The sequence below is a fragment of the Nymphalis io genome, chromosome 4, assembly GCF_905147045.1.
Source record: "Nymphalis io chromosome 4, ilAglIoxx1.1, whole genome shotgun sequence".
In the NCBI taxonomy this organism is placed as follows: domain Eukaryota; kingdom Metazoa; phylum Arthropoda; class Insecta; order Lepidoptera; family Nymphalidae; genus Nymphalis; species Nymphalis io.
In genome coordinates, this window is record NC_065891.1 from 916,550 (window position 1) to 942,609 (window position 26,060).

At 32.3% G+C, this 26,060-nt stretch overlaps 1 protein-coding gene across 2 annotated transcripts in view; it reads right to left on the reverse strand.

Moving 5' to 3' along the window:
• Positions 1-26,060, reverse strand: part of LOC126781653 (uncharacterized) — a 154,143-nt gene that overhangs the window by 52,224 nt on the left and 75,859 nt on the right. For both annotated transcript variants that reach the window (XM_050506598.1, XM_050506597.1), the window contains exon 3: positions 17,046-17,094. The gene's annotated coding sequence lies outside the window, so the exon portion shown is untranslated. The remainder of the gene's footprint in view (positions 1-17,045; positions 17,095-26,060) is intronic.

A 26,060-nucleotide genomic window follows, 5' to 3' on the forward strand; every position in this document is an offset into this window, starting at 1 on the left:
TCGTATTTATTTGCTGTAAAATTATTCTAATACCAGAGTCTTAAGGTTCGTCTTCTAAATAGTAATTGAAAGCGCGTTTAAACATAGATTTAATATCGAACAAATATTTAGATCTCGAGACAACTTTAAAAATTGTACTTTCTTGTTGAAAGTGAACATTGTTTCCTTTAAAAGAAATAAATATATTTTATCTGACACCGAATAATTTACTTAATTTTATTTAACAAGAATTTCGTAAAACAAATATTTCTTGAATTCGGAGTTAAATTGTAATTAATTTTATTATTCATGGAATATAAACAAAATGAATGTGAACGATCTATTGAGCAGTAAAGTCGTCGGTCGTTGGACGAAGCCAAAGAAATTACTTTGAACGTTAACACCGACTTGATTGCTCTCAGAGTGTAGTTTCCGGGATTCACTTTATCAAAAGACCGTATTTAGTGTTGTGCTTATTCTGATTCATTTGAATTCTCGATATTTAATTAATATTATAACATTTTAAATTTAATAAAATATTCACTTAATATTACAAAAAACATTTGTCAATAATCAAGTAAAAGAATCTGTCATATGATTTTTTTTATTTATCCCATCACGCTGTCGGTCAAAGGACCAAATTATGAATCTGTTTATAAATATAATTATTTTGTTTTATTTCAGAAGGAAAATAAAGTTGTATCTTCTTACTCGTTCTATATGGTTAAATTACTGCATTATCGTCTGTCCGAACTTTGTATCGCGAAGCAATTTAGGTCATGAATATATATTTGACAAGTATAAGCTTTGTTTAGTTTTGTTTTCGATATATTTTTATTTAAAGTTAGAATATTCAAATAGCATTTCAGCTTACGAACATAATCGCACAAGTGATGCAAAATAGCAAGCGGCTAGATATCGATTGTATTCCCCGAGTCGATTTTAAGTGTTTCGCTCCATCACTATTTGTAGTGGCAATCGAAAACATTTCCACTGGTTCAGTGTAAACGTGACTTACTCGTGTTGCCGGCTAAATTATTTGGATTCACGGCAATGAATAGTAAATTGGCTTGGCTTTATTCAGACGGTTTAAAAATTGTTATGAATTCCCAGCTTACCACGTTCCCTCTATTTATGTACAACGCTGAATATGAAATGTTTACATTAAAATTGAAATTTCGAATCGTTTTATTTCGCATCGTTATTTTTTTTTCACGATTACATTATGCAAGTAAGTGAAATTTTTGATCGCTTATTCGCTTATATTTATCGTTTATTAGTTTCTCTTTTTTTTTGGATTCCTAATGGTTCAATTACTACCATTACCTATATCTAAGCTGAATTTATAATATTGATTTCCTCCTGACCGTTTTCGGTCACGCTAGACTCTCAAGCGAGATTATATAGGCAACTGTAATAGATAGGCAATAGGAACAACACAATCACTTTTAACTGCCCCAACCCTTGCGTTCTGCGGCCTTATATCTAGCCACTAGACCGACGAGACATTCATAATTATGACGTCATTAGTTTCCTTTTAAATAATATATAAATATGAATATTACGTGTTAGTTCTCTATGCGTTTCTAAGCCATTGATTGCATTGTGATGAAAATTAGCCGTATTGTTCTGTGTACCTGGCAAGCAAAAAACTATATTTTTTCTTTATATGTTTGTCCTTGTATATAGTCAAAGTTTTATGTAAAACTTTATTTAATTCTACCTTGTGAAGATGGGACGTCTGGGTAAATAATAGAATATCGATTTTGATTTCGATGAATTTTAAAAATCTACGTATAATACATATTAATAATTACCACGAAATTTCTTATATTTAATAAATTCAATTATATAATTTGTTAATAAATTCAAGATGGACTAGTGGCTAGAGAGGAAGATCGCGTTTGGCTCAGATATATCAGGTATCTGCAACCATTAATTCTCGTGTACCATTGCATTTCTGTGTGCCTAATTTGTATTGATAATCTTGTGCTCGAATGTGAATAAGAACATCGTGAGGTAACCTGCGTATATCACCGTACATTGAAGTGTTGGAATAAACACCAAACTCTCTTCTAGCGATGAAGGTCTTTACCCAGCAGTGGGATATTTACAGGCTGTTACTTTATTGTGATTGGTTTTTATAAAATAATATTATATTTTATAGAAATTGTATTATAGTTTAAATGTTTAAATCGTAATAAATATAAAAAGTTTGAATAAGCGACGATCCGAGAATAAAAACCCGTTCACATATTCCGTTGTTGCGATAATAAATTATATAATATATTTTGAAAACAAATTGTTTTATCGCTTCCAGCAAAGTGGATCCTCGAGCGCGCACGTAATTCTTCTCAGTCCGCATACAAACAGCCCCTAAGGAGGCGACAATCCTCTCCGCAAACAATAAAAATATACATAAAAATAAATTTGATACTTCGAAACCGTCGACCGTGAGGAATATGCATTATTTGACTGTACCACGGACGGCTCGGCTATCAAAACTGTTATTTTTCTTGCCTTATACACGTAAAGATATCGTGAAAACGAAAATGGACTTTGTTATGTACTTCATGTATGAATTGCTGTTAATATTGCTACGTGTATGACGGGATAAATATTATCTTCCAATTGAGAGGGTTTAGATCTGCATAATTTGTAAGTAGTTGATTCATATTATTTCTTCGCTTTATGAATAGGCCGATGGCCAGTAGCTAGAGCTCGTAAATCTTAACCGATGATAGCGGGTTCAAATCCGGATAAGCTTCACTCGGTTCTCGTGTGCTTAATTCGTGTTAAAATTAATCTACAGTACATTTCTACAGAGCGATTTCGGCCACGGCGGCCAATCTCAAGAGAGATTAGGAGAGAGGACATTATTATTATTATTATTACATTAAATTACAATGAGCCTATATTTGTCGGTGAAATTCTGTCACATGTGTGTCCAACATCATTTCGCATTGTTTGCAAGCAGCATGTTGGAATAAGCTTTAACAAACATTCTCTTCAAATGGAGAGCAGACCTTTGTTCAGCAGCGGGACATTTAAAGACTGTCACTTTTATGTATTGGAGGGAGTACCGGGTAAAGTCCTATGACACGTAATTTTAAGGAACTTCAAATCCTATGTATTGTTATTATCATTCTTAGCTCTTGTAGAGGTTGAGTAGAACATAATAAGTGCAGCATATCATTCACAAATAAATAAAGATGTAAAAGAAATAAAAATAATAAATAATACTGTCCTCCAGACCGCTTTCGGCCACGGCGGCCAATCGCAAGAGAGATTAGCCTAACTACGCAGGAGACATTATAGTTCACAAATGTGTGCGCAAACACAGGTGCACTCTCTATTCTCTAACTCTTATAATCCGATGGGACAGCAATCCGACACGACGTTCAGGCGCAGGACCATCGGCTTTATGTGCTTTCCGAGGCACGGGAGTGAACACACTTTTAACTTCCAGACTCCCGGCTGCTACTGAGAATTGTCTGACAGAAAAACCGAATAACTTTTTATTGGCCCGACCTGGGAATTGAACCAAGGACCTCCGGGTCTACGGCCTTACATCAAGCCACTAGACCAACGAGGCAGTAAGTAAAAGAAATATTTTATATACTACTAACATTTATGCTATTTTTTGCTTTAAACAGCTTTACATTATTTAAAAATGTGTTCATTTTGGTCCCTTAAAACATTTAAAAAACGTGAACACTGTTGCCAGTTATCGAAATTCAAATATCGTCAGCTGATGAAACCAGCAAACATTGAGTTTGTAGGTGAGGAAACATGAGGCACGTGTCGAAACTACCAATGGTAAATTGCAACGTACCGCGGCGCAGGCGTCGTCACTAAAATTGGATTCTGTACTATCTAATAATTCCGATCGTGATGTCTGATGATGACATTCGTGACATCCATTGAGATAATTTTACCCCATTTTTTTATCACTTAGCAAAAAGTTATAATTATTAAAAGAAAAACAGAAGACGCTGATGGAATTCAAATTGATGTCTGTTATATGTTCTATTAAACTAATTTAATTAAGTAAGTTTTTCTTAATGCTCAAAATTGTTCAAGTCGAGATCGCGATACCGGAAATTTGGTTCCGAAACCGAATAAGTTCCACTTTGTATTCATGTGTTCAGTTTAGCTATGCAGTTCAAATTGTGAAGAAAATTGTGTGTCAAATGAAATTTCTCACGTGAATTAAAAAAAACCGTATACATATATATATCCCATTTTTTTGCTTTGTATATACTTCTCCATTTAAGAAGAGGGCTTGAAGCTAATACAATACGGTATATATATATATACTATATATGTGAGCTAAAATTAAGTTCAAAGTGCTATAACTCTTTCATAAATGAATGTTATTATTATAAGCATACGCTTACGTGAAATTGTTTTTAATCTTAATCTTTACTAATATTATAAATGCGAAAGTAACTTTGTCTGTCTTTTATGTTACCACGACTACACCACTGAACCAATTTTGATGGAATTTGGTATGAAGCAAGCTTGGACCCCAAGAAAGGACATTTTACAGATTTTAAGCTCGAGACAAACAACAAACACGCAAGCAAAGCCGCGGTCGGCTTGTATAATATGTAATAACGATTCGAAATGATGAAAATACTTTGGTCGTTTCTAAAATATAACTATTTACGTAAACATGTTTCGCTTTGCTTAATTCGTTTTCTATTAAAATATATTTACACAGTACAATGTTAGTGTGTAGGATTGTTTGTTATAAATTTGTATTTTTGATATCTTTTTAAAACATTTTCTGAATGTGAATTGGAATACAAATATCCCATCTGCGAATTCGTAGTTACAATATTGCTCAAATAACCGTTTTCGATTCATAATAATTGATGAGTTTTCAAAAAGTTCGTTACGATTCATGACGGCGCTCAACTAAATATTCCTTCGTTTTCATTGGTTAACATTTATATACATCGTGTTCTAAATAATTTCCACAATTTTATACAAAAACTGAAATATTAGTCTAATATTGATTCTATCTATGCAAATTAAAGGAATGTTCTAACGGATTATTATTTATCAATTCATTTGCAGATATAACGATGGTGATGGGGTTGGTTGGAGTAGATCCCATATGTTATGTCGGGAACCTTATGTACAAGTTACTAATGTACTCCATCTCAGCTCTCAAGAAGTTCAAGTCTTACGTCATTTCGTACACCATTGTGTGGTCAACCATAACACCTCGGAAAGAGACTGTTCTCTGACAAAACCTTAACGGCCTTACTTATAAACTTTGTTTAGTGGGTTTTATTTGATTAATTAAACATTCTGTCTCCTTCTTTCGCATGTCAAAACAATGGTGGCAGAAAGAGCGAAATCCCCTTATAAGTAAACAGCTGTCAGTTTTCTCTAAGAGGTAATCGAAAGATTTTTTAAATATTATTATATAATATATTTTATATTTACTCGGTTCCAAAGATGTAAATCAAAGTACTGTAATACATATCTATAATCACGATTCATATTCGATTTTATGTGTATATCAAAATAATATATATAACATATTTGATTATGTAATTATAGTGTTGGGAAATTCAGTATTCCATTTGTTATATGACAGAATGGATTGGCGTTATTGAAACGAGTATTGTCTACACTCTGATAAATATTCATAGGTATTTATTTAAGCGTCCTTACGCCTCCAACCTATGAATGAAATTAACATTGCTATATGATTGTGTATTTTTTATATGACGAATAATGATTTGTTATGATAGTTTTTTTTTAATTATATGGACGACATAACGATTTTAAGCGCCTTTGTAATATAATAATTTACATATTATCTGTGTAATATATTTCTTGTCTTTTTGACTTTTATTGAACTTATGGTACTTAGTAGTATGAATTTTTGCTCGACGACTAAATAGATGTTTAGGATTGTTGTTTTCCGATTTGAAGGGTCAGTGAGCTAGTGTACTTAAAGGTATAAGGGATATAACATCTAAATTACCAAGGTTGGTGCATAGACGATATCAGTAATAGTTACAAATTTTAACAGTGTGTGTAAATTCCCAATTGACCGTGTGCCTATATATTTTAAACAACTTTAAAAAAAAACTACATAAATATATCTCAATATTTTTACGTTCATTAAATCGTGTTTGCAATTAAGAGTATAATATCTTCATTTAAAATATCACAGCCTCACTTATAAACGTTTCATAGGGGCGGTTTGTTAGACACATATTTCGCTCTTTCTATCATTATTGATTTGACGTTTGAAAGAAGAATACATGGAATCGTTTAAGTAATCGCCCACCAAACAACGTTTATAGCATGTTAGCATTTAAAATAATAACACATGTAGCAAACCTAATAGAATAGATTATAAATATAGCCGTTAGTTAATAATAAATATAATTACTATTTAAAAGTAATCATATAAATTAATATATCACTCTCAAATAACACAGCATAATTGTTTATTCGTAAATTGTAGGTTTTCAACGCCTTTACACGTGCAGACGCGGTGTTATCGAATTATAACTTAATTAATTATCACTATTTGTCAAGTTTAGTAGACACCCGGCTTAGAGTAGCCTTAGAATAATAGTTAGTCCCAAGAGGCGAATTGTTCTTAAGTAATATAATGCACGTGGGAAGCTCTCACGGTGTTGCGGGCTCTAACCTAATTGAGTGCGCTTCTTAGAGATAGCGCACTTGGCGTTTTGCAAACAATTGCAATAAGCTCGGTTCTTACTATTTGGAACGTTCTATGGATGTGATCTTCACATTAACGAACTGAATACCTGTCGTAAGTACCTAATTATACATAGTAGTACATGATCTGTGATTATACGTACGTTGTAAATGCGAAAGTGAATCTGTTTGTCTGTATGTCTGTTAAGCTTTCACGGCTGAAGCACTGAATCGATTTTGATGTAATTTAGTATCAAGCAAGCTTATATAAGGAAGGACGTAATCTAATTTTATATATCTAACATCGAACCCCCATTTCCTGATACGTGGACGAAAACTAGTTAGATAATAAACAAACAATACTATTTATCAATCCCTAAAAGTATGTATTTCTCGTACGAAGGAATTTGACACAATGTCTTAAAAATATTTTTGTGTATATGTATATCAACTAAATAATTATAAGCTTTATTCGATTAGACATTTTCAAAACGTTGCTTTTAAAATTATTTCAATGTAAGGCTACCGTATTGGATTGTATATTCTATCATAAATTATTATAAACTAAGCCGTTGCTTGTATAAATGTTGTACTAAAATAAAGACACTATTTGTCTATAATTTCACAAATATTTGTTTTTTTTTTATTGTGTGCTTTATTGGTAAACCAAATAATACTTCAATAGATACTTTTTAATGTAGATTATTATATACGTATTCTAAAATTAATTTAATATATACCCATGAACAGCAAAAAGTCGTGCTGCTGGATTCGATTAGGTTAGTCCGCCGTTTTTTCAAACTGTCACCCTAACGCCCGGCCGTCTGATCTCCCCGCCGGGGGTTATCCCCCATTCGTTACAAATATATATTTATTCATGTAGTCAGTTAACAATTTAGATATAATCAAACTAAGGCCAATATTAGATTTTTTGTATTTGATATCAAAAAATAATAATAGTTATAGTGTAATCCACTGGGATACAAAATTGTGCAAAAGAAAAACCAACGAATAGTACGAAACGTAAATATCACCAGGAAATAGTTATATCTGTATTTTTCAACCACTAAACCGTTTCAACACCTTGAAACCTTAAGCTGATAATTCTTATTAATGGAAGTCTTCGTTCAGAAACGGAATTTTCATAACGTTATTTTACGTAAAATAAACGTCGTAGTTTCAAATCGCTCTTAAATCTTTTCTCACTATTATGTTTAAAATTAATCATTCCAGTGTAAGCCTGATGTTATATATGTACTTACAGTTTCCTCACATAATTGACGTTAGGTAAGCGCCCTGCGATGTGAAAAAAATATAAAATCTCTAATCTCAAGGCGAGATTAGTTTCTCTACGAGAATAGATTTATAAAGCGATTATTGTTACAATTAAAACGTATTTATTCACTAAATTTCCTGTTACATTGTTAATATATTACGCAAAGTGAATCGAAATCACGATTACCTTCATTTTATTCTTGCCTTAACTGTAATTTACTAATTAAATATAACTAGATCGTTAGCCTCTTCGTGCATTGTGCGCGGTGAGCCGTGTTATTTTAGCGATCAAGTATAGCGTCCCGATAAAAACATATTTACACATTCTGTGTCAACTCGCTTGAATTTTTTCCTCGTAACTGAACTGAACTTGCGAATGTTTCTGTGTAAGAGATAATCTAAATAGTTTTCTTAGATTGTATCATAAGAAATATACATAATTACGTACGGTTGACTTTTATTATGAAAAATCACAATCTTTATTATAATAATTACAATTACTAGCAAACTCCACTTTATTTTGTTCTTTGGCTATTCGCCAGACAACAGTGTAATAGATTCACTTAGATCGAGTGTCTCTTAGTAAAATATGAATTTTATTTCCTCTATTTATAAATTGCGCCTCCATTTTAGCTTCATCAAAGAAAAATTCTAGCTACATTGCAGGTAGATATTACAATTTTGTAAATTTTGAATTTCGAATAATGTAATGCTTCATTGCAGGTGATAGGTATAAATATATATATATATATATATACAGCCCACAAATATATTAAAATTTTGTAATTCGAATTCCGAATGAATGTAAGTACACGAAGTAACGTATTATTATTATATAATTTAGATGTCTGTTCGTTATTGCATCCTGTTCACATGTGTTGGGTCGCCATTATTTGTACTTAGCACTCAATGCACGTAGGTATTTGTTTTGTGGTTATTTACACAAATTATAATGTATTTAGTATTGGCTTAAGTGCTTTGTTTAAATATTAGATTTTTAAAAATAAATTGTTTTAACTGAAATTGAAATAGTCTTTTTTGAAAAAAAAAAGAGATTTTACTTGCAGTATTTTAATATGTTCCAAACGTTCTATATTTGAATTTAGAAAAGAACATAGAGCTGAGAAAGACTATTGTTGTGTAAATTGTATTTTTTTTATTAATAAATATTATAAGACAAAGCAAAAGGAACAAGTATAAACTTTGTGAAGCAAGGACACGCCCATACAGCCATTAAATTACTATGAGTATGTTTTGTGTTTCATAATAGTCCTCAACGACTGTCGAATAACTAGAAACAACATATTAACAAAACAATGGAAGGATTTCGAAATTTCTTACTTTGAAGGCGAAGTACGCGTGATCAGTTTATTTATGCTCATAAGGATAAATAGTAACATACTAAGGGTCTGGAGCTTGTATTTATTTTATTATATATAGGATTATAATAATTCACGAGGGATTTAACTATATTTTATTGGTATTATAACAGTCACATCACAGTATATTAAATATTATTAATTATTAATAGCCTGTTACTCTGTTACTGAAAAAATGCAGGGATTGAATGTCGGATTTTGTGTACGATCTAAATACTTGTATTTAATTTAAACAACATTGTATTAAAAGTCGAGATAGCCCAGTGGTAAAAACACGAATCTTTACCGATGATCGTGGGTTCAAACCCGGGCAAGCACCACTGAATTTTCATGTGCTTAATTTGTGGCTATAATTCGTCTCGTGCTTGCCGGTGAAGGAAACATCGTGAGGAAATCTGCATGTGTCTAATTTCACTGATATTCTGCCACATGTGTATTCCACCAACCCATATTGGAGCAGCGTGGTGGAATAAGTTCCAAACCTTCTCCTCAAAAAGGGAGAGGAGGCCTTAGTCCAGGAGTTGGACATATACAGGCTGTTACTGTAATGTGTACTGTGTATTAAAAAAAGAGAGTAACTACTGAGCTTTTTGCCGGTTCTTCTCAGTTCATCTTGGTATAATGATTTCGCATCTGTGTTAGCGCCTGAAGATTCATAAGTAGATACTTGATATTTTTATTTTGAATGAGTGGTACACTTGAACCTATGATTTTTTGTTGCAAAATATCTTAGTTAAATTTTAGTTATTAAAAATTTCAAAACATTTTTTGAGAAGATCAACTCAACCGTCTGTTGATCATAATCCAATAGGACGGTCATCTGACACGAACGGAGAGACATCAGGCGCAAGACCCACGTACGCTACGTACCTTTCGAGTCACGAGAGTGTAGCGTTGCCTATATAACGAACTTAACTTAATAACTTTTGGTAAGCTTGACCTGGGATTTAAATATTAAGCTCGAAATCCAGCCCTATAAGCTAGCCACTAGACCAATGGGGCAGTTAAAATTGTAATAATGGCAAGTAATAATGATAAAGAGAGTGATTTTAAAACAGAAATTAACTATGTTAAAACTTAGTTTGTTTGCCCAGATTGTAACCGTAATCTTTATTTAAATTCTACGTCATAAATCTATAAAATTATAACAAATATATTATATATATTTCATAGACGCCTGTCTTATCCTATAGATAATGTATACTCCTGTTTTCTTCAATTACAGACAATGGACTTCACTTTAAGTAATGTATTCTTATAAAGCTCTTCTTTAAGACCCTTCAGTTAACTTCAAGAGCCCTTGCTGATCTTAAACAATGGAAGTATTATTGCGTTAACAAATTACTCCTTTCAGTGACACTTCGAATTGTGTTGCTTCGTTTTATTAAATTAAAAAAAAAAAGAATTGAATTGATAAAGTAATTTTAATTTCATATGTTTATTTTTTAAATGACAACACATTAACTTCATCATAATATTAAAATTTCGAAAACAAAAATTGCATTAATTTTATAATTAGAATATATGAATACATAATATTCGAAACGTACGAATTATTTGAGGTAATTACACCATGGAGGCTTATCTCAAGTTGTAAATTACACAAATGGCTGAGAGAAGTGTAACTTAGGGTAACAAATGTTTGGGACAGTCGCCTTCTAATCAAGGGTCAACCATACACGTCGCAAAGTCGCTAACAACTAGAACAACCCGTTGTGTTGCGGTTCGCATTTGCATTCTACTACCATCGTACTTGACTTTTATACTTCGAAGCAGTTAGTTTCAGTTGTTTAGATTTCACTGAAACTTTAATTGCTTAATACGTTTAATTTTTTATAAAGAATTATCTTTAACGCGAGGCCTTTGGCTGATATTTGGACAATGCACTTACTGAAGAGCCGAGATGGCTTAGCGGTTAGAAAGTGTGAATCTTAATCGATGATTGCAAACCAAACCCAGGCAAGAATCTCTGAATTTTTATATACTTCATTTGTATTTATAATTCATTTCATTCTCGGCGTGAGTAAACCTGCGTGTGTCTGATTTCTCTGCCACACGTCTAAACAAGGCCTAAGCTTTGCAGTGAGACAATTACAGGCTGGTACTTTATTCAACAAATTAAAGCAAACATATTCCATCTTTTGTATCTTATATGAATTATTTCATTTTAAAATCCAATAAAGCCAACTCATTACGCCAGCATTAAATACTAATTTAGACAAAATATAAAGCAATAAGTATAACATAATTAAGATTATTATTAAGTAAATTAAATTATAAACGATTATCAAAGGGTTTTTGCGATGATGTCTTTATCTGCCCGCAAATTAAAGTGGTCCCAATGGCACTGAGGGTGAGAGAATATGAATTTTGTATTATGATCCTCCATCTTGTGTCGCCTTTCTGTTCGACTGGAATGTTATACATATGTGATGTGATGTTACTACTAAATGACGTAACTTTTCATGCTTTTATTGTCACTTATTTGTCAAGGAAACTCAGTGTTTATGTCAGGCGAACATTAAAAGAGGGTATAAAACGAAATTGCTAATCTTTTATTTGATCTTGTATGGGAATCCAGTTCGTGTTATAAATAAAATATTGTGTGTAAACTATATTATAGTTTGTTCCAAGGCTATAAAAACATAAAAGCATAAAGTTTTCTTGATAGAAAAATATCACGAAATGTCGTCTAACTACATATGCTATATCTACTATCTCTATTCTATCCGCGAAAAACTACATCACCTGTTCTCTATCACCCTATACTTTAAACATAATTTTTTTTAGTAAAACACAGCGAGTGTTTTACGAAAGCAGCGCTGTTTCGATGACTGGCCTATTTATCATATTGTAGTTAGAATACCATATTCTTTAGAATATTGTGTACTAACAAATATGTAATTATATACAATAATTTTTTTTAAAGTATAGGTAGGTGGACGAGCATATGGGCCACCTGATAGTAAGTGGGGACCAACGCCCATGGGTATTGTAAGAAATGTTAACCGTCGCTTACATCGCCAATGCGCACCAACCTTGGGAACTAAGATGTTATGTCCCTTGTGCCTTTAATTACACTGGCTCACTCACCCTTCAAATTGGAACACAAAGATACCAAGTACTGCTGTTTCGCGGTAAAACATCATATAAGTGGGTGGTACGTATCCAGACGATTTGCACAAAGCCCGTCAGTACTGTCGCTGTGCGTAGAAAAAGCATAAAAAAATTATCACTTCGCGAGAGAGGCATGTAAGGGACGCGAGGGTGAAATCGGAAACTTGGCTAGCTTTAGGATTTTTTGCTGTAACAAATATTGCGAATTCAAACTTGTGTTTTTAATTCATCTCGTGATCGGTGGTGATGGAGAACATCTTGAGGAAACCTGTATGAGTCGAATGAAAATCTGCCACATGTGGCTCAACCAAACCGAATTAGAGGTGCGTAGCGGAATAAGCTACAAGCCTTGTTCCCTTAAAAGGAGGCCTTAGCCTAGCAGTGGAAGATTTATAGGCTGTTGAAATACACTACATTATTTATTGAGGAATGTTCATATTAACATGGAGCGGACGCGACTAAGTATGAGTCAGCGACGTGTAATCGTCGCGTCCGCTATTGCTATAGTAGGACCTTCGTATTAAACAAATATATACTGTCAATATACATCCATATATCCCAATGGATAAAAAAATACAATGTCGAACTCTTGTGATACTGACTCAAATACAAGTTTGTAATATAATTGGATGACATTTTTTATCTTAATTTTCTTTTTTCTACTGTTAGGTAATAGGTATATAGGTATACTATTAGGTAGGTACACATGGTAGGCTAGTATGGAAAAATTATCTGGTTTAATAAATAACCGTCGCAATTGCTTTATTTTTAATACGTTGCCCTTAGAAATATTCAAGAGTATTATTTTATTATTTATATATATTCTCCGATAGCTATAACTCCACTGGTAAGAATACAAGCAGTAGTTTTTCATTCAGTATTTACGTGAGTATCCGGATTTGCAGCTACGATTTTCTTTCTTTTCATAGGACCATGTCGGCTGTATATTATTTGAGATAGATCAAATTCTCGGCAATTTTAGTTGAGATGGTACATGAGTAGCGTGATTGTAATTAAATTAAATCCTTCAGTGTAAAGTTTGTCTCGGAGGCATCTTCGACAGCCGTTACAAATATAATTAATGGTTGAAAATGTCTTTTACACATTACGGAGATATTAATTCTGATATCATTAAATTATAATTTAACTGTCAACATTTTATTAATAGAACTTTTATTCGTACAATCACATAAATATATTATATTATAAATTAATATACAAATCATTAATAGGTACTTAAAATGTATCAGATATAAAATAAGTGTTCGAATTTATTATTGAAAAACAAATAAATATCCAAATTATTTTTCAAATAAAAAAAAATAAAAATGTAAGGGGACGTAAGTAAGACGTAGTAAGGGAATGTAAGGGGGGGTGCATATTTGCACGTCTAATTCTCATATTCATACTAATGATACACATAATTATAAAAATGAGAATGTACAATATACAAGAGAGAAACGTAGAAGAGTCAATTTTAGTTTCTCAAATGCTAAATCGAAAGCAAATTTAAATGAAACATTTGTTTGAATGTTTGCTACCTTTCAATTTTGTTATTAAGATTTTGTTCAAATAGTGGACTTAAGAAGTTTCTTATTTCATTATGAAAAATAAATTAAATAACCGTTAATGATGTTAGCAGTCGTTATTAATTGGTGGTAGGGCTTTGTGCGAGCACGTCTGGCTAGGTACCATCCACTCATCAGATATTCTACCGCAAAACAGCAATACTTAGCTTTGTTGTGTTCCGGTTGGAAGGGTGACTGCGCCAGTGTAATTACAGGCACAAGGGGCTTAGTATATTAATGATATATGGAATGGTCAATATTTCTTAAGGCGCCAATATATATGGACAGTAGTGACCATCACGTAACTCATCTAACCGTCCGCCTACCAATACTATAAAAACATTAGTAATTATACTAGACTCATTATAAATAAAATCGTAACATATAAAAGCGTATCTCGGTGATCGCTCTCTGCCAACGGTCGTGTGCGTGTCCCAGAGCCTGAATAATGACGCTGGGTGACATTTAATTTAGGATACAAAAGGCTCTTTATGCTGTTTACCCTAATCCTTCCTGACCGCCCGCTTGAATAATATTGACAGCAACCTTTCAACTTTCCGCGACTTAATTACATTAGCGGACTCTTCGGTTCGGTCAGCTTTTGTTCTGTGATCATGTTAATACATGGGGTTTAACCCATATCACTTAAAGTTTTATTATAAACTAGTTTTCGAGCAGCGTTTGAAATTCAAATATTTTCATTATAGAAAATTTGAGGTCAACTTATATAAATTGGTATATCTTAAACGTTATTTTCATTTTAATTTTCATTGTAATTTGTCAAACGAGAGAGGAAGAAAGAATTATACAATGTTTATTAGCAAGACGATAAGTCTTTACTGCGCTTGCAGAAATTCAATTTACGTGAATTAAAATCTAATTTTATATTTGAATATTTTTTTCACTCTATGTTTACGATTCGTAATAACTTTGCTGATAACAAACAGTAATAAAGATAAGCCGGCGAAGCAAACATTTGATAAATAAACAAAAAATAATGAATAAACCCGTTTCCAACTAAAATGAAAAAAAAAAAAATTAAAAATTTATAATATGAAATTATTACAATATATTTTAATCGAACAATTTAAACGATTAACTTGAATTTTCATATATATAACAATATTCGAACTGACTAGCTATTGACTTGGAAACTATAAAGCTGTGCTAGATTTGAAATTTGGAAGATACCATTGTCTGGTAAAGCTGATACACCTCAAAAATGGTTATTACACTCCCTTAATGTTGGATTTCATTTAATCATCTCGTTTTAAATATCATTAATTACAGCACACCAAGAAATTTTTCATAATTATCTACATGGGTACAGGTCATTTATTTTTTTATTTATATTAGACGAAAAAGCAGTAACATATTACATACATAACATATATATATTGAAGTTCCGCGAGCAAAGCCGCGACGAATGATTGTCGTAAAAGTAAATGTGAAAAATATTACAGCGCTAAATTCATTAATATGGCATTATAAAGAGAGCTCTCGAATATTCCCCGAATGTATTTTTAATCAGTATTTAAACGTTTAATTAAACCTGGTCGCGGGCTTTTATAGCAATTTTGAAAGAGATTATATTTCCCGGAATGCGCCGCCATTATTGCTATTATATATCAGCTGCGCGGTTAATGCCTGGCGCCATTACCACTGACAATATTGAAATTTTGTATGGATAGTGGAAACATGTATTTTAAACAAGAATTTAAGAAAACTGTTATGTATTTATTTTTAAAAATAAGTAATCGTTTGCCTATAAACCTTACAAGTAGGGTTACGTTGGTTAACGGACGGTTGGATAAACACTATTTTCTTATTATCACCATTTATAAGCCGCGATGGCCCAGTGGTAAAAGCGCGTGAATTTTGGCCGAAGATCGCGGGTTCAAGCTCGGGCAAGCGTCACTGAATTTTCATGTGCTTAATTTGTGGTTATATTTCATCTCGTGCTTGACGGTGAAGGAAAACATCGCGAGGAAACCTGCATGTGTCTAATTTCACCGAAATTCTGCCACATGTGTATTCCACCAACCCGCATTGTGTTGTCACTGTTACTATCATTTATTTGACATTCGAAAGGAGTATGAACATTATTGTGTAACTAATAATCTCTTACATAACATTTATAGATTAACACATAATTAGAAATTGAATTTACAGAATTATTATTTGTGAACAACGTAATCTTGTACCATTGACGACACGATAAGGGAAAAAATGATACAACTTGGTAGTACAATTATTTCAATATATGTATGAGCGCCCTTTGACAAAACTGCGTTCTTTAAAGGAAATCGATATAATTATATTTTAAATCTAATCATAATGTTTTCAAGAGTTTTTATGTACCAATTTGCCTACCCAATCGTGACGTAGGTACGACATGGCGTCTATATCTGTACATAAGCGAAATAACACTCCTAAACTATTCGGCTGATTGACTTGAAATTGTCACAGTTACTCCTTCCCCACTAAGAATGAATTTTACGCAAATCCTATCCAAAATACATTTTTCTTTCTTGAATTCGTTACGATTAGCTAGTGAATAATAAATTGTACACCACTAATTACACACATGTATATATGTGTGTGTATGACTCTGACTTTGAAATAGTGGCGTATTTGCCCCATGGCCAAGAAGGCGCGTGCCCGAGGTAGGCCTTGTAGGGGCGACAGCTTAAGAGCCTCTTAAAATCGTTACCCATTCTTGTTACTTTTTGATTTGATTTCTAAAAGAACTTGAAAAACTTACACAAGTACTCTAGAAGTCATTATTATTTACCTTCCTACTCTCAATTAACCATAAATAACTAATAATATAATTAGTTTTTTTCTTTAAATTTAAGAGATAGAAATTTTTCTTTCTGCCCTGGGCGACAAATCTAAAAATAAGCTACTGTCTGTTATGTGTATGTATATATAATTATAACTAAACTAAATTTTATATTATTAAACATTATAATATTTTCAGTCGGCTCGGTATTCTTAAAAAATAAGCTAGTTAGGTAAATCAACTTACGTTTCCTCGAGTAGTGCTTCAGTAGACTGCTCTCGTGGACGTTGAAATTCTGCAAGGAAAGGAGATTTCTTTTAGAAAAATATTCAGTTTCTTGTGCTATTTAAAATTAAAACAAAGATTAAATGTGAAATATTCTACAGATTTTAATAAAAGTATAATTTATAAATGGTGCTTGATAAAATAAAATTGATTATTGTTTCATCGATTTTAAAAATAAAATAACAGATAAAAATGTGTTTTGATATTTTAATTATATTAATTAAAAAAATTAAAGCGATTAGACAGACCATACACAGATTTTCAATTAAATCGAAGAAACAAAAGTTGATTCATTAATCACAAATTGCCATTTTTCAATTGATGTTATTGATTCTATTTTAACTTACTTAATTGTTTTCGTTTTCAATTTTTCCTGGACAACAAATATTGGTCAACTAAAATCGAACCGCGTGAAACACCTATTAGGTAAGCAATATGAAGTTGCTTTTAAAAAGCTTAAAACAGTAATATCCCCATATAAATATATAAGCCTTATATTTCATCTAGTCCCCTTAAGCTTAACGTACAAGAGGGATGTTCCAAGAAAATTAATCTAATGATTCGTGTGACTGAACTGTGGAGGGTGCGTACCTACATTGGATGTTCATTCAACCCAGTTTCAAATTGACGAGGCATTTGTTTTTCAGCTTGATCTATTTCTGACATAGAGGTTAGGGCTTATATTACTTTATCCTCAATAGAGAGTTACTTGAACTTCGTTGTGAGTTAAAATTATATGGCCTCAGTTATAAAAGTTGCTTAGCGGCTGTTTAGTTAAACATTGATTTTTCCTTTTCCATCATTTTTGATTCAACACATGAAAGAAGAAGATAGAGTATTGTTTAACTATTTATTTACTGGTTACGGCCAATAATGGTTAATATTGAAACTATTATTGTATATAATATGTATATACATAGAGTTCTCATACATAATACCTACATAAATCATAACTAAAAATAACTTCTGTATAAATCCACATTGCATGTAATGCTACCAGTATTTCCCAGCTGAATCGCAGTTCCGATTTTTCTTGGCGAAAAATAAACTCTCTCTTTATCGGTGAAAGAAATAAGAACGTAAAAGTTTTTCAAAATCTTTGAAGTGGAACAAGGGTTCCAAATTTAAAGTGGATTAAATTTGATATGAATATTTTGTAATCCTAATCCTTCTTCACAAGCGGGCGAAGTCATCGGCGGAAGCTAATATTCACATATATATGAATTTTATATGATATTTGATTTGGAGATGATCGCCTTGATTAAAGTTCGATTCGATTAGGTTCGATCGAAGTTCGATTAAGTGCCAGAATTTCTATAAGGATACTTTGGAATAGATGGGTGATATGATTGAAGTCGTATTTGAGTTCGAGCGTGATGGAAGCAATAGGTCCGTAGGGGCTTGTTCGGCAAGCGCAGTGTCACAACTCGCAAAATCGAATAATTCATGAGACGCAAGAGGGCGGTTTCGGAGGTGTTACTAGCCGTTTTGTAACCGACGGTCTCGTACAGTAAAACCACCTCCGTACGTGAATTGGAACGATTTCTAACCTTTACACCCTATAATTTAAAGGCTATATTGCAATAGCTAAATTTTCAAATGTCGCTCATTGTAAGAATCGAGTCATTGTGTTATTATTATGCAAAGACGACCACCGATCGACGAAATGTTTTCTCGCGAATGCTGAACTACATTTCGTTTCGTTAAAAGGTTATTAGAATGTAGGTCTCGGTGTTATATCCCAAGGTTAGACAGGTGTGTTTGGGAATTCATTTGAAATGATTATGTCACAGTTTTAATTTTACACAAACTTTAAAACTATTCCCTATTAAGAATTTATATATGTAGGTATACATGGTAATTTACGCGTAGTATATGTTCTAATCGCTGACTATGATATTACAATTTATCTTAGTTTCGGAGTCAGAGTCCACCACCCATGTTGCTTGTGTAAAAACCATAAATTTAACTTCAAACTAATACCGTGTACATGCATTTTGGTTGTAAATAAAAAAAATATCAGTATTATTATTAAACATGTTCAAAAATAAATCACGATAATTAGAAAAACCAAAATTTACAAGCACTTTATAGTGAACAGTGTTTCCGAGTAACGGTGCTGCTTCCAAGGGGCAATTATATATTAGTTAAGGCCTGCTAACTAGCTAAAAAAGGTTTATTAGTAAAATTAATGTATTCCTTGTATTTGTATATTTTTCACTGTTGCGTGATTCCAGAATTCAAGAAAACCTTGTTATTTTAAAGAGTCGTCCCACGCCTTGTGAAACTGAAGAATCGCGTCCCGTTTAGAGTTAGGTGATAAATTTAAGCCAGGACAGGCCAGTTGTGAGAAAATGCCGACCCACATCAAATGGTCTCAGGTGTAAATTCAAGCAAGCACTAACTTTTCAGAATAAGCATTTAATATATTGTATACTATTCATAAATTTTTAAGCAAGAAATAAAAATTTAAACGTAAAGATGATACATACATATGTATTGAAATTAATTTAAAATAAATTAAGGTAAAAAGGCAAATACATAATTAGGATTAATATTAAATTATTTAAACATGAAACTCGTTAAATAAATACAAAGACATTGAATCAATTTTAATTTCCCTCGGTAGTAGGAAATATAAGTTAATTATATATCATTTAAATTGTACTAGTGTGGATTAACAGACGTCGCGTGGTGAGGTGCACGTATTAAAATAAAGAAATAAATCACACCACAAGGGAGTTAATAATCTATTATCTTAATAACTATGCAAGTATTGTATTGTTGTATTCAAAGTATTTAAATAAGTTCATTTTTAATTTGTTTGTATAAGACTATGTTCTCGGACAATATATTTTTCAGATGAAAAAAGATATTTTGTAGCAATTTGAATAAAATAGCAGCTGGGTACAGGTCTTATTTCTGCTTGGGAAAAGGAGGAAAAGGAGCTGAAAATGAATTTTAAGCACAAATTAAGCACTTGAATTTAATAGTGCTAGCTCAGGTTTAAACCCGTAGTCTAAGCTCCAAATCAGCTCCTTTTTTATTATATATTTAACAAAAATCCACTAACTTAACGAGTGTTTTAATCGTGAGTGTAAAGTGATATCGAAGGTCGAAATTATTAACAACTAAACAATTAAAAACTAACGAGAAACATAATTACTGTCGAATATGTTTTACAAATTGCTTGTTATTGCTTTTAATTTCTTCTGTTATATCGTTAAGTCTACACAAGATACATTACAAAAACTTCAACGTATCTATATAAGCAATTAAAATGTTGTAGGATCATATCCGGTTAATTTTATTTATAAATTATCTCTTATAATTTTGTCATAGGTTTAATTTTCGTACATGTATGTATCTGTTTCTAAAATTAAAATAACGACAATGATGTTAAGGGTAAAAAAGTGGTTACAGCCTCTTAATGTCCCACTGCTCGGCTTAGGCCTCCTCTCCTTTTGAGGTTTTGAGCTTATTCCATGACGCTACATGAAATGAATTTTAAACATATGAAAATTCAACTGTTTGCTTGGCTTTGAACTCAAAATTGTCGGTTCGAATTTACGTGTTCTAACCACTGGTCATATTGGTTAAATTTCAATGATATAATTAAATTTGTAACATTATTTGAATGCGTGGTTGCATAAATTGTATTAGAATCGTCAATCTTTTTAATTATAACAAAATGTACCAATAGAGACCATTAAGAATTTCTTAACCAGCTTCTGAGGATGTCTCGTAATTCAATTGTTACTATTGTGAGGATATTGTGTACGAAATTTAATTTAATTTCTGAACACCGCTCCTATATGTTCGTTATTAATTAAGGGCATCGTCGTTAATCGTCTGGAAGATTAATGATGACACGCGTTCTTAGTGAAATCGATGCGGTTGGGCCAGTATGTTATTTAATTTTTAGTATTGGTCAAATTAAAAAAAAAAATTAATATTTTTTTTAGTAGATTCAGAACTACTATTAACGTGCGTTATGGCACTGAATTAAATTGAATTTATAGCTACCGGTTGGGAATTTAGATTCTACTACAAGAACCGGTGAGACAGTTCTTCGTTAGACATATTATGAACATCAAGTCATTTGTCAATATATCAAATGTGCCATATTTATACAACGTAACATAATATATTATATCGCTTTATTCAAATTAGTTTGTCGTCTTCAATTAATGTATGGATTCATTGCCATGTAACTTATGAGTTATTTGAATGGCGTCGACGCTGTGTGATGTTAAGCATTAATAATTAAACATTACTTCGATCGAACACCTGATATGAAAAGACATAATACAATGTGATTATTGCATTGTAATATACTGCTTATACTTTATCGGTTCTTAATGAAAAGTAATTCAAATTATTGTTTGCTTTATGGTATCTTGGATAGAACCACTCCATCCAAGCTCCATCCAAGCATCTTAGAGAGCTTAAGAGAAAAGGATGAATTTAGTAAGGGTTTGAACCATGGTTATAACAATACCATTTGCATTAAAAGAAAATTAAGAAAAACTTACATAAGATATCTAGCTAAGACATGTAAAATGCAATCAATATATAACTTGAGCTTTGCTGTGAAAAAGGTGGAGGAAGTTTATTTGGGGAATGTTGTAATAGCCTTAAAATGTCAAAAGTGAATTATAATGTTTTCACTTTAAAGGGATTTCAATTAATATTATCTGATGCTAATTTCAATAAAAATGTTGTTGCAGCGCCCGTGATGAGGATCATAATTTCCTTTCTTTTTGTCACGAATAATTATCCGTTAGTGGAAGTGGGATGTTCTTATATCCAACTCAACTCCAATCAGTTATAAGTTGATACAAATTATTATTGATGTTTATCGTCCGAGGGTGACAAAATACCCGTGTAACAAGCATGCCGCGTCTCTCCCGTCAGCCGTCGAAAATTTTTCATCCATTAAATTCGGGGACTTTGTCAAATTGATATTTATTGCAACCATCGTTTTTCGGCATATTTTTTGCTCATGATCAATATTTGATTGAAAATATTTCGACATTTATTTTTAAAATGAACTTTTTATTAATATAATATACATTTAAATTAGTTTGATATTGTTATTATTTTATACAACTTATTATATTTGGTAATATAATTAATTGGTCTAGTGGCTAGAACGCGTCAATCTTAACCGATCGTGGATGAACTTAATCGTGGGTTCAAACCCGGCCGAGCACATCTATATAATTCATCTCGTGCTTGACGGCGAAAGAAATCATCGTGAGGAAACCTGCATGTGCCTAATTTCACCGAAATTCTGCCACATGTGTATTCCATCAACTCGCATTGGAGCGTACTGGAATAAGCTCTAAACCTTCTCCTCAAAAAGGAAGATGAGGCCTTAGCCCAGCAGTAGAACATTCAATATAATAAGTATTTTTTTAAATGTATAAATGAAGTTAACTAGTTATAGTTAACATGAGTGTGAAAGTGAATAATATTCAACGAATTTATCTGATAAGAAGCATATTAGTAATCAGCACCAGTTTTCTTTGTCTTTTTTTTCTTCCAATCTGATAATATTAAGCTAATTTAATGTTTTCACACATAAATTCCAAATCTTTTAAATATATCAAATGAATGTATTCAATTAAAGTAAAGGTTATGTCAATCGGATGAAACTTTCATATTATATATTTGACTTGTAGCCCTGTCCATTAAGCTGAAGGATTTTTAAACTAGTTTTATAACAACCTTTTTGATTATTGTTGAGTTTTAAATGGTAGCCATGCCTTTATTTACATTCAAAGTAATTACAACGGGTATAATGAGTTTTATTTGACAAACGTCTGGTTCATTAGCAGACCAGCCTCAACCGAAGGTCTTGGTTCGATTCTATTCAAACAAACAAAGTATACATTTATCAAACTTCTTCTCTATCTATCTTCTCTATCAAACATCTTACTCGTGATGACGTTACCGAAAATTAAACCCGAAATAAAATACTACACATATTCCAATTCCACGAAAGTCTTACTTTTTATATACCGATCACTAAGAAGGTAATAACTATAATATCATCATTTCTTTTTCAGATTAATATCCATTGTGAAAAAGTGTCAGACATGATGACAGGCGTACAGGCACAGAGGTGATTACGTACGTGTTCCGTTTCCGCAATTTCAACGGAAAAAGTACGTAAAATTATACTACTTATAAAACAGACGCGATATTAAATTTATTTCAATTAAATAAATTTCTAAGTAAATGTACTGTAATAAATTTTAATTTCTTTAGATAATTCGTTAGACGGTATCTTCGTCGACATCTTGTCTTTTCTACAATATAATAATATATCACAATCTTACTTTAACAATATAATTTAACAAGTGAAATAATTTCCATGTGGTATATAAGTCGTATATAGCGTATTGAGTGCCTTATCGAGTACTTAGCCGAAGTGGCCTAAATACAATCAAGCAATCAACCACCAGAGGGTCATTGATTGGCACTGAACTCAAAATGTCCACCGATAAATTCACCAATCGATTAAATGTCGAACCATTGTCTAATATTCATAACAACTAGACACTTTTATTGTTTCGTTATGATCGATTCACGAGGACCATTGTTAAATATCAGCACTTCGAAGGTGAAAAGAAAACAAACATTGTAAATTCAAGGCGATACGCCGTGACATTTGCAAAGAGTATCTACAGTTGAATGCAAAACGAAATATCTATCGAACGTAAACTCGAGATTGATTTTTCATTATCTGACAATGGACCAAATCAATAACATCTAGCATTGAAACGCCTTGATCGTGATTCGATTCATACGTTATTTACGTATCTGCAAATATTTCACGGTGACCGTTTGACAGTCACGACTTTACCGTGATCATTTTATGCAAATGATACAATTTTTTTTCGAACTATTTTTGATTTTGAATTACTCGAAGGTTGTTCCTTAAATGGGATTCAGGATAAATGTTGTGTCTTTAAAGGTATACATCGCCTTTTTGTGTTGTAATGGCGTTGTTAGAATTATTTACGTAAGGGTAAATAATATTGAAGATAACTTTGTCTAGATGTATACGGTTGAATACTTCAAGTAATTTGACGAAATTGTAAGTCCAGTCAAATAGAGACACAACTTTCGTACCCTAAACATTAATTAGATTACAATAATGTCCCTCGGAAGGTAGAAAACTCGTGTCGCTGTCCCATCGGATTAAAAGAATTTGGGAGTGCAACTGTGTTTGCACACACACTTATGCATGACTCGTTTAGACTTGCTGTCGTGAACAAAAACAGTCACGAAATCTTTTTCTTCTTGTAAATAGGGTTCTTTCACATTATTTCTAATTAGACTATTGTAAATGTATTTTAGCTTATACATATTCGTACGTCTTAGGGAAATTATACATTTGTTATGTATTTTTATTATTTGTTACTTATTTTCTGATTATATACTAATACCTAATAAACATAAGGTAAGCGATTATCAAGTCTAACAGATTTCTAGAAGCAAGAAACATTGAACAGAGCCGAGACGGCCCAGTGATAAGAACATGTGAATCTTAGCCGATGATCGTGGGTTCAAACCAGGGCAAGCACTACTGAATTTTTGTGCTTTACGGTGAAGGAAAACATCGTGAGGAAACCTGCATGTGTCTAATTTCACTGAAATTCTGCCACATGTGTATTCCACCCACCCGCATTGGAGTAGCGTGGTGGAATAAGTTCCAAACCTTCTCCTCAAAAAGAGGAGAGGAGGCCTTTAGCCCAGCAGTGGGACATTCACAGGCTGTTACGGTACGGTTACGGAAAAAACATTGTACATTTATTTAACTTCACCTTGATCTTATAATATACTGGCTTAACCCGGCAGACGCCCTGCCTGAGTATTTATACCATTTGTGATATAAAAGTCGATGAGTTCCATTGAGATGATTACAACAATATACATGTTTTAAAAACCTTCTCCATGAAAAATTTTATACCTTTAAAGGTAATTATTTAAACGGTATCAAAAATTTACTGGTGGGCTTTGGGCAAGCTGGGTAGGTACCATCCACTCATCAGATATTTTACCGCAAAACAGCAATACTTGATATTGTTGTGTTCCGGTTTGAAGGGTGAGTGAGCCAGTGTAGTTATATATAATATAAGAATTAATGATGTTAGCATAAACGAATATCGATTTTAATTACAGACAGAAATTGTTCATGAAATAATTTGTTAAATGCATAATTGTTTTTCAATGTCAATACATGCATATATATACATACTAATATAAATATAAAGCTGAAGTCTTTGTTTAAAAACAATGTCCTTTTTGATTTTTTTAATGTGTGTTTTTTTGGAATTAGTTTAGTTTTAATTTAACAATTAAATCTATATAATAACAAAACATATAGTGCATATAACTTCAATATATATAAATAAATCGTTGTAGTTTAGCTAACTTCAGTACTAATGGCATAAATAAGGAAATGTGTCTGGCTTTGTCTGTTTGTCCTTCGCGCAAGCGAGCGAGCTGCTTACGTAGCTATTTCTAAGTATATGAACCGAAGAGTGACATAAAAATAGATTATTTTTTACTTTTATTGTCAACTGAACTGTAAGTGGTCACAGTGGCCATACTTAACATCGCCATGCGCAACCAACTTCGGGAACTCAGATGCTCCTTGCGCCTGTGCACACAAAAGCTGGCACAACATAGTTTCCTCCGAATGATTATGGAAAGATACAAATAAAAGCTTTATTACTTTGAAAATAAATACTATTATCAATTACATAATTTCCCATGTAAAAGTTCGTAAAACCGTTAATTGCGGTGCAACCATAACAGAAATGCTCAGTTATGTAACTCAAGGCCTTGAGACTTGACCGTAGTCGTGAGCGCGTTGACCAGGCGTGGTCCAAGTACAAGAGAGAGCGGTATCGAACTAGTTTGTCATTAACGTTCACCAATAAATCTAATACATTCCTT